This window comes from Balaenoptera borealis (assembly GCF_965194805.1).
Source record: "Balaenoptera borealis genome assembly, chromosome: 17".
NCBI classification, from domain to species: Eukaryota; Metazoa; Chordata; class Mammalia; order Artiodactyla; family Balaenopteridae; genus Balaenoptera; species Balaenoptera borealis.
In genome coordinates, this window is record NC_138876.1 from 72,272,762 (window position 1) to 72,283,495 (window position 10,734).

General features: G+C 39.7%; 1 long non-coding RNA gene across 1 annotated transcript in view; it reads left to right on the plus strand.

Moving 5' to 3' along the window:
* Positions 1-10,514, plus strand: part of LOC309615375 — an 81,266-nt gene extending 70,752 nt beyond the window's left edge. The window contains exon 2 of the long non-coding RNA XR_014236782.1: positions 4,348-10,514. This is a non-coding gene — a long non-coding RNA (uncharacterized lncRNA). The remainder of the gene's footprint in view (positions 1-4,347) is intronic.
* Positions 10,515-10,734: the final 220 nt, after the last annotated feature.

Consider the following 10,734-nt stretch of genomic DNA (forward strand, 5'->3'; position numbering starts at 1 on the left):
ATGCTACTCTGGGCCACCGTGACCTGCGCCCTTCTTCCCCTCTGCTGATACCTACCTTGCTCAGCTCTGGCTAATGGCTTTTAAACTAAATTGCTCTGGAAAGGAAGGGAGGGAAGAGGAGGGAAAGGGAGGGAGAGAAAAGACTGGAAATGGCTTTTGACAGCGCTTACTCAGACCAAGCTACAAACCCAAGGACATCATTCCTATTTTCCTTTTGTTTTCAGAGGTATTCATTCTTTGAACAGTTTGAACATTTAACCAACATTTCAATATTCCGTGCCTTCCTCAGGGTACTGGAGAGGCTTATTCTCTGCAAACAGCTGTTCAGTATGATACCACCAGGGTCCTCCAGTATATTTATAGCTTTGGAATTCACAACTACCTATAATTTATACATGCACAGTTCTTCAAAAAACTGCAAAAATTAAATCCTTCTAACTTATAGGGAGTATGCAGTCCCATCAGTTTTAGCAAGCTTTCCTGTATATTAATTATCATTTATTTGAATGCTGTTTTTAAAAACCATAAATCTGTAAAAACTTACATTTTGTAACCTTGATCAAACATTATTTCTAAGCTCCTCTTGCAATTTGGGATTTTGGAAGTTCTGGAACAAAAAACAAAATGTCATAATGAAACTAGTTTTTATGATGAAATGGCGGTTATAATATAATTATTGTAATTAATGCTAAAATCTGGCCATAATTCAACATGTTTGACCATAACACTTCTACAATGACTCAGGTTGTGACAGATTTACTCCCAAATAATGTGATCAGCTATGGCTGGATGTTCTCCTCATGTAGGCAGTGTAATGGTTCACTATAACAATTAGAGGGCTATGGGGGCAAAGCTTTCAGACCATTATGTTTCTTCCTAGGAAAGAATCTGAAAAGAATACACTACTTTGTGTATCAACTTTTAGTGTTTCTCATAACCAAGATTACCTGAAAAGTGAGGACCAGCTGCAATAAAACCTATTCTTCTATATAACAAGCTGCCATAAGCTAGAAACTGATGACTGATGTTCTGCTTATCGCGATAGGCTGAAGAACAATTTTGCATGTTCACCAAGCAGGAAATACAGCTGTGATTCCTATTATTGACAAAAGACAATACAGGCAGGATACCATAGCTTCATTGCTTCAGTCTGTGACATTAAGTTTCAACCTCTGCATGAGACGCATAAATATTCCTTGGATTTTCTTCAGTAAGCACCCACTAGAAGTTAATAATGTGGGGATGTTTGATTCCCTGCTGTTTTAAATAATTTCATGGAAAATCTAATGCAGTAGGACACTAGTTTAGAGAGGTTATTACCCTCATCAAATGATAGCACTTCTTTCCTATTATTTTCTACCAATTTCTTGCCCTTACCGCTCCTCTCTCTTCATTTACCGCAAATGATTCTTCAAAACGACACTCCGTGGTTGGGTGGAGACGGGATTGGAGAAAGCTTAATCCCTAATCAGGGCCCTGTCAGAGCTGGTAGGACTGTGGATCTTTCTTCCTTCTTCTGCTTGCTAGAGCTTAGACAGGATGGAGATGCACACTCATTGGAAGGGTGTCAGTGGAACCCAGTCCTTGTCCCCTTGCTGGGGCCATTTTACACAGGACCCTGGGATCCAGAGCCCACAGAGAGCTTCCAGGCAGTTACAGTTTTAATAGCCCAGCCCAGCTTTTCTCATCTAAATGGTGGTCTGAATTGCTAAATTCTTGAGTCATTATCACCTCTGTTGTGGGAGGTACTTAGAATTGAACCCTACGAATGCTCTTGGGCTCAGAATAGAGTTTTAGGGTTAAGGAACACTATGGGGTTCCAAGGACTGTGCCATTCCAGGCTCACTAAGTGTGAAAGAGACTGCCTGTTCCTCTTTTGTTTACCAGGACACAGTGTTTTATTAGGTGGCCATGTGCATTTCCCAGCCTTCCTTGCAAATGGGTACCATGTGACTAAGTTCTAGCCAATGAGGTTTGAGCAGAAGTTATTAGGGTAGGACCTTTGGGAAAGATCCTTAAAACAGTGAGACAGACCCAGCTGGCTATTGCCCTCTATTTGGGGTGAACAGTTGTCCTGGTTTGCCTGGAATTGTGGCAGTTTCAGAGACATGAGACTTGCAGTCTTTTTTTTTTTTTTTTTTTTAACACCTTTATTAGAGTATAATTGCTTTACAATGGTGTGTTAGTTCCTGTTTTATAACAAAGTGAATCAGCTAGATATACATATATCCCCATATCTCCTCCCTCTTGTGTCTCCCTCCCACCCTCCCGATCCCACCCCTCTAGGTGATCACAAAGCACCAAGTTGATCTCCCTGTGCTATGCGGCTGCTTCCCACTAGCTATCTGTTTTACATTTGGTAGTGTATATATGTCCATGCCACTCTCTCACTTTGTCCCAGCTTACCCTTCCCCCTCCCTGTGTCCTCAAGTCCGTTCTCTACATCTGCATCTTTTTTTTTTTTAATCAGTTATCAATTTTATACACATCACTGTATACATGTCAATCCCAATCGCCTAATTCAGCACACCACCATCCCCACCCCACCACAGTTTTCCCCCCTTGGTGTCCATACCTTTGTTCTCTACATCTGTGTCTCAACTTCTGCCCTGCAACCCAGTTCAACTGTACCATTTTTATAGGTTCCACATACATGCGTTAATATACGATATTTGTTTTTCTCTTTCTGACTTACTTCACTCTGTATGACAGTCTCTAGATCCATCCACGTCTCAACAAATGACTCAATTTTGTTCCTTTTTATGGCTGAGTAATATTCCATTGTATGTATGTACCACAACTTCTTTATCCATTCGTCTGTCGTACATCTGCGTCTTTATTCCTGTCCTGCCCCTAGGTTATTCAGAACCATTTTTATTTATTAATGTTCAGATTCCATATATATGTGTTACCATACGGTATTTATTTTTCTCTTTCTGACTTACTTCACTCTGTATGACAGACTCTGGGTCCATCCACCTCACTGCAAATAACTCAGTTTCATTTCTTTTTATGTCTGAGTAATATTCCATGTATATACGTGTGACATCTTCTTTATCCATTCATCTGTCGATGGACACTTAGGTTGCTTCCCTCTCCTGGCTATTGTAAATAGAGCTGCAATGAACATGGTGGTACATGACTCTTTTTGAATTATGGTTTCCTCAGGGTATATGCCCAGTAGTGGGATTGCTGGGTCATATGGTAGTTCTATTTTTAGTTTTTTAAGAAACCTCCATACTGTTCTCCATAGTGGCTGTATCAATTTACATTCCCACCAGCAGTGCAAGAGGGTTCCCTTTTCTTCACACCCTCTCCAGCATTTATTGTTTGTAGATTTTTGGATGATGGCCATTCTGACAGGTATAAGGTGATACCTCATGGTAGTTTAGATTTGCACTTCTCTAATGATTAGTGATGGTGAGCATCCTTTCTGTGTTTGTTGGCAATCTGTATATCTTCTTTGGAGAAATGTCTTTTTAGGTCTTCTGCCCATTTTTGGATTGGGTTGTTTGTGTTTTTGATATTGAGCTGCAGGAATTGCTTGTAAATTTTGGAGATTAATCCTTTGTCAGTTGCTTTGTTTGCAAATATTTTCTCCCATTCTGAGGGTTGTCTTTTCATCTTGTTTATGTTTTCCTTTGCTGTGCAAAAGCTTTTAAGTTTCATTAGGTCCCATTTGTTTATTTTTGTTTTTATTTCCCTTTCTCTAGGAGGTGGGTCAAAAAGGATCTTGCTGTGATTTATGCCATAGAGTGTTCTGCCTATGTTTTCCTCTAAGAGTTTTATAGTGTCTGGCTTTACTTACAGGTCTTTAATCCATTTTGAGTTTATTTTTGTGTATGGTGTTAGGGAGTGTTCTAATTTCATTCTTTCACATGGAGCTGTCCAATTTTCCCAGCACCACTTATTGAAGAGGCTGTCTTTTCTCCACTGAATATTCTTGCCTCCTTTATCAAATATAAGGTGACCGTATGTGCGTGGGTTTATCTCTGGGCTTTCTATCCTGTTCCATTGATCTATATTTCTGTTTTTGTGCCAGTACCATACTATCTCGATTACTGTAGCTTTGTAGTATAGTCTGAAGTCTGGAAGCCTGATTCCTCCAGCTCTGTTTTTCTTTCTCAAGACTGCTTTGCCTATTCGCGATCTTTTGTGTTTCCATACAAATTGTGAAATTTTTTTTTCTAGTTCAGTGAAAAATGCCATTGGTAGTTTGGTAGGGATTGCACTGAATCTGTAGATTGCTTTGGGTCGTAGAGTCATTTTCACAATGTTGATGCTTCCAATCCAAGAACATGGTATATCTCTCCATCTGTTTGTATCATCTTTAATTTCTTTCATCAGTGTCTTATAGTTTTCTGCATACAGGTGTTTTGTCTCCTTAGGTAGGTTTATTCCTAGGTATTTTATTCTTTTTGTTGCAATGGTAAATGGCAGTGTTTCCTCAATTTCTCTTTAAGGTGGTGCGCGGGCTTCTCATCACGGTGGCTTCTCTTGTTGCGGAGCATGGGCTCTAGGTGCGTGGGCTTCAGTAGTTGTGGCTCGCGGGCTGTAGAGCACAGGCTCAGTAGCTGTGGCACACGGGCTTAGTTGCTCCGCGGTATGTGGGATCTTCCCGGACCAGGGATCAAACCCATGTCCCCTGCACTGGCAGCCCGACTCTTAACGACTGCACCACCAGTGAAGCCCCTCAGTATATTATTTGTATCACTTTTTATTTAATATTTACTCAAACCCTGTGATATGGATGGTACCATCCCTATTAATTTTTCATACCCATTTTATAGATGAGGAAATTGAGCTTTGGAGAGAGTAAACACCTTACCTACAGTCACAGTGCTAAAAATATAGGCTCCAAGAAAAATTTAACTTGAGTCCATGCTCTGAACCACTGCACCGTATTGCCTTTTATTCATAGTAGTCTGCAACTTTTTTCTCACTTAGCTATGTATTTCATGGATTTTTTTCAGGTTAATAAATAATAAATGATTCATTATAAAGTACATAACTTTCCATAGTATAAATATACTCAATATGTTCAGCTGTCTACTCCCTCTGCACCTGCATGTCACTAATGATGCTGCAAACAAATTTTTTTTTTTTTTTTACATATATTCTTATATACCAGTGTATTGATTTCTATTGGTTAGATTCCCAAAGGTGGAGAGGTGGAGATGAGTCAGTGGATTTGGATATATTTAATTGTAGTAGCTACTGCTAAATTGTTATTTAATATTATTATTAAAATGGTTAATTGTGATAAAATACACATAAGGTAAAATTTGCTAGATTATTTTTATGAAACATTTGTAGCAATTCACACTCCCACCACCAATGTATGAGAAGGGGGGGGTCTGTCCACTTTCTTACACCAGCACAGCACGTTCGTAATTTTGTAAACTTTTATCAAGGCAGTAGGTGAATATGGGTACTTCTTCGTTGCTTTAATTTGTATTACCCAGACTTCTAGTGACATTAAGCACCAAATCATCTATTTATTGGTCATTCATATACAAGAAAGCTGAATTTTCAGTCTGAAATGTTCAGAACTTTAAGCTAAAAGAATACATTTCCATTTAAGACTTTGGGCATTAAAAGCAGATAAAGGGGGTATGAATGTGTGAGTGTATGTTTAAAGTGACAGCTTTCTTGGGAATTCCCTGGTGGTCCAGTGGTTAGGACCCAGCGCTTTCACTGCCGTGGCTCGGGTTCCACCCCTGGTCGGGGAACTAAGATCCCATGGCCATTCAGTCAGTCAATCAGTAAAGTGACAGCTTTCTTGACCTCCTTTCCATGGCCCTGAAATAATTTATCCTGCTTATAAATTAGCCTGTAACAGTGGGTGCTTTAACGGTGAAAGGAATTATCTTCCACGTGGATTTGGAAGCTGTAGAAAAAGTGGAAAATGAAAGTGGTTTTGGGATCAGTCACTGTCCAAGTTGTGTGGACAGAACATAGTTGAGTGTTGTCCTCCATCGTTGAAGATTGTAATCTATGAGATATTCCAGAATGCATTTCAGCACACTATGTAAAGAGCCTTCCGCCGATGAATTAGATGGAAGATGACTTTAACACTTTGTAGATGTGAAAAGAGAAAGGCTGAGGGGCTCAGGGCCCATTTGCAGCGGGGACGTGGCTGTCTGCTAGGATGACACGGGAGCTGCTGTCCTTCATGAGGACCGCTAGGAACGGACTCTTCCAGAAAGTGAAATGAGCTGAATTTTATATGAAGCTCCGGTCAACAAGGTAGAAGAGAGCTGGGCCAAAGTAAAGAGTCGTTCCCAGGAGACGTTAAGACTGGAAAGAGAGGAAGCATCCCTTCCCACCACCCTCCACAAAGGCGGCTTCCACTGGGTCACGCGTGAGGTGTTTGGAGTAGGTGGACTTTGCCACTGGGAGCCCCTTACACAAAAGTGAAATTCCATCAGCCCACCAGTGAAGATTTTTATTTGCATGGAGAGACAGTGCCCTACCTATGAACCACACTTTACAATGCATTTTGAGGTTTGAGCTAATAATGTGAATGACATTCAGTGAGATTGCCAAATGCTGGTAATTTACTCTCATTTTCACATTAATGTGGGCCCACCTGTGATGAATTGGAAACTAAATAAGCACATCAGTTTTAATTAGATATTTCAGAGACTGGATCTAGTTAAACAGCAGTATTCATTCTTATCTATTAAATAGCGAAAGAGTTTAGCACAGTCTTCAGAAAAAGTTTACGCCCCTCCACCCCCACCATTTGTCCTTCTCTTTTGTTTTGCAAATATTCTTTTCTATTGGAAACTTTGAGTTAAAAAGTGCCTAGCTTGCTGCAAATAGGGAGGTCTTTTTAAGTCTTAAAAAGCTAAGCAGATGATCTAATTCATTACTTGTTTGTCTTACATTAAGAAACATGAATTTGGGAACCTTTAAAAAAGACAAATCTAAGATTGTGGTTGCCTGGAAGATACTGACTCGGGGACTAAGAATTCTGTGTTCCTCAAACACCGATCTACACATCAGGATCTAAAAATACCACTAGGGTAGGGCTAATGGGGTATGGCTGAGTGACCTTCTATCAGAGAAAGGAGCCATTTTTCAAAATTCAAAACAAGATATTACAATCCTAACAAAGGCAAAATGTTCTCTGATGCATATAAGGTCTAAGATCTAATGAAAGAAACAGTATAGATGTGGGGGTAACTTTGATTAACATTCGTGAAAGATGAGGAATTAGTAGTAGACAGTGAGGCTTAAAAATCTGTAGCCCTGAAAAAATTATTTATAGGTGCAATTTTTGCGTTGGTACTAACCTCATTCTCCAGTGTCATTTCTCTAACTGTTTCTACCTGGTTAGGTTGTGAACTCAGGGAGTGTGAGGCTGTCTATCTTGCTGTGGTTATACTCCCAGCACTTAGCATGGCTTTCCATGGTAGGTATTTAGTAAACATTTGTATCTCTCTATGTATTGCTAATCCCTAGTTCTAAAATATTCTCTCCCTGGAGATTTTAGTCATCGACTGTGTCCTGACTATCCTTTCACCAAAAAGGATCATGGCTAACTTTTAAAAAATATTCTGGATACATAAGAAAGAAAAAAAATTCAAAAGGAGTCCATTTATTCTCAGAAAATTGAAGATGCTTAAAATGTTTTTTTTATTATAATATTAATTATGGTATCAAAAAAAAAAGCAAAAGCAAAAAGAAAGAACCAATACTAGAAGATTAATAAATTATGTTAAGAAAATTGTAGTACTTTCATACAGTGGACTTCTATGCAGTCATTAAAACAATGTTTTAGAATAATATTTAAGGATGAAATAATTCTCCTACTGTGTTGTTTAAAAAAAGGAGGTAACAGAAAAGCATTAGAGTATAACCACATTTTTAGAAGCGTTCTTATAGAAAAAAATGAAAGAATTTACATCAAAACTTCTTTATATTTTTCTAAATTTTTGACTGTGAAATATATTACTTTTATACACAGAAGACATGTTATGGAAGTATAGGATTTCTTTAAGTAGAAATGTCTTTTGCTGGATTTAAAGTGTGACATGGTTTCCCAGGAGTCTAGCTCTGTAGGAAGTTGAGTGGGCCTATGGGAGGGGAGGTTGTGGTTTGAATAAAGTAAAGACGATAGTGTGGGGGAAGATCTTGTGCTCTTGGGTATTGGACTATTTTGAGACCTGCTGTGCCAGTTTCCAGATCTCCCTGGAGCATTGCCACAACACCCTATGGAGAAAAAAATGTGCCTTCAGATTGTCCCTATACAATTACCACAAAGAATTCACAAATTGAGACTGAAAGAGGAAGTAGCATTTAACAGTTCTTCATACCAGCGTCTATGGCTTAATTTTACACATAGAGCTTTCTTTCACCCCTGAGTGAATGGCTTGGAAATTATTTTCAATTTTACTGTTTTAGTCCTTCCCTATCTGCTTCATGAGTGATCTTTTAAGAAAGAAAATCTGATGCCAGCTCTGCTTAGAATCCTTTAATGGATTCTCTTTGCCTTTGAGGTCCCATCCAGACTCTTTATTACGATACACACACATGATGTTGGTGAACCATCTCCTGCCTTCCTCTTCCGCTCATCTCCCATCACTTCCTCAGATGTGTCCTAGACTTCATCACACCTGACATCTCACAGCCTTTGTGTGTATCATCCCTGTTATTCAGGCTGCACTTCCTTCTAGAAGCGTCCTTAGAACCCCCTTCTCCATGTGGCTTTGTCTTCCTCCCTGCCCTCATACCTACCTTCACCACACACTCACCACATGGCATTGTGGTTGGTTGACTTTCTTGTCTGTCACATTACTGTCAGCTTCTGCAGTTCAGGGACCGGCACTTGGCCATCTTTTATTTTAGTACTTACCATGAGACCTTTGGTCCACAATGGGTTTTCAATAAACCTTTGTTCAGTGACCATGTGAGTGAATGCCTGAGACATTTTAATGGCATGTGCACACAGATACCAGTAAATTCACTCCTAGTCTTGTCTGAAGCTTTGTTTCCTAGCTGATATCTTTCCAGTAGGCAGAGAAGAGGGGCCTATTGGATGTACACTGTGGCCTCTGTCTAGTGAAGGTAGGTGTGGTTGGCAGAATAATGGTCTCCAAAGATGTACATCCCCTAATATCTCATCCCCTAACTCCTGTGAATACGTTGTCGCACTTGTCCAAGGAAGTTTGAGATGGAATTAAGTTTATAGATCTTAAAATAGGGAGCTTATTCCAGTGTAATTGGGGTCCTTAACAGTGGATGTGGCAGGCAGAGGAAGACAGATGCAATGGGAAGAACAGGCAGGAGAGATCTGAAGTGTGACAGGGGCTTGACCCACCACTGCTGGCTGTGAAAATGGGGGAAGGGGACCGTGATTCAAGGAGTGTAGGCAGCTTCTACAACTGGGGAGCAGACTTCACTTGATATCTGGTAGGAAAACAGGGACCTCAGTCCTACAACTTCAAGGAACTGAATTCTTCCAACAACCTAAGTAAACAGAACATGGATTCTCCCTGGAGCCTCCAGAAAGGGGCAGCAGTGATCGACACCTTGATTTCAGCCCAGGGAGACCCATGTTGGACTTTCGACCTACAGAACTGCAAGATAAATGTACTGCTGTAAGCAATTAAGTTTGTGGTAATTTGTTACAACAGCAATAGAAAACAAATACAGAGTTTAGAGCTGTTTTAGAGCGTGTGTGATCACCTTGCTCCTTGGCTGCCCACTGGCTTCACCTATTCTTAGCAGAGCAACCCAAGCAAAAAGAAGCAAGAATAGACCATCACTAATCATTAGAGAAATGCAAGTCAAAACTACAATGAGGTATCACCTCACACCTGTCAGAATGGCCATCATTAGAAAACCTACAAACAATAAATGCTGGAGACGGTGTGGAGAAAAGGGAACCCTCTTGCACTGTTGGTGGGAATGGAAATTGATACAGCCACTATGGAGAACAGTATGGAGGTTCCTTAAAAAACTAAAAATAGAATTACCATATGACACAGCAATCCCACTGCTGGGCATATACCCTGAGAAAACCATAATTCAAAAAGAGTCATGCACCCCAATGTTCATTGCAGCACTATTTACAATAGCCAGGTCATGGAAGCAACCTAAATGCCCGTTGACAGACAAATGGATGAAGAAGAAGTGGTACATATATACAATGGAATATTACTCAGCCATAAAAAGGAATGAAATTGGGTCATTTGTAGAGATGTGGATGGACCTAGAGACTGTCATACAGAGTGAAGTAAGTCAGAAACAGAAAAATAAATATCATATATTAACGCATATATGTGGAATCTAGAAAAATGGTACAGATGAACCAGTTTGCAAGGCAAAAATAGAGACAGAGATGGAGAGAACAAATGTATGGACACCAAGGGGGGAAAGCGGGGGCAAGTGTTGGGGGTGGTGGTGGTGGGATGAACTGGGAGATTGGGATTGACATGTATACACTAATATGTATAAAATAGATAACTAATAAGAACCTGCTGTATAAAAAAATAAAATAAAATTCAAAAAAAATTTTTTTTTGTCAATATATAAAAAAGACCAACAAGAATAGAGGACCCTTCATAGTTGATTAAAAAAAGGGGGGGGGATTAAGTACCCTTTGTTAATATGCATATCTTAAATTTTGCCATTAATATAATTTTAAAAGCTTAATTTGGCTATTCATCTAAACTCCTTTCCTCTGTCCCTCTACCTTCTCCTACCACCTACATACATTCCCTC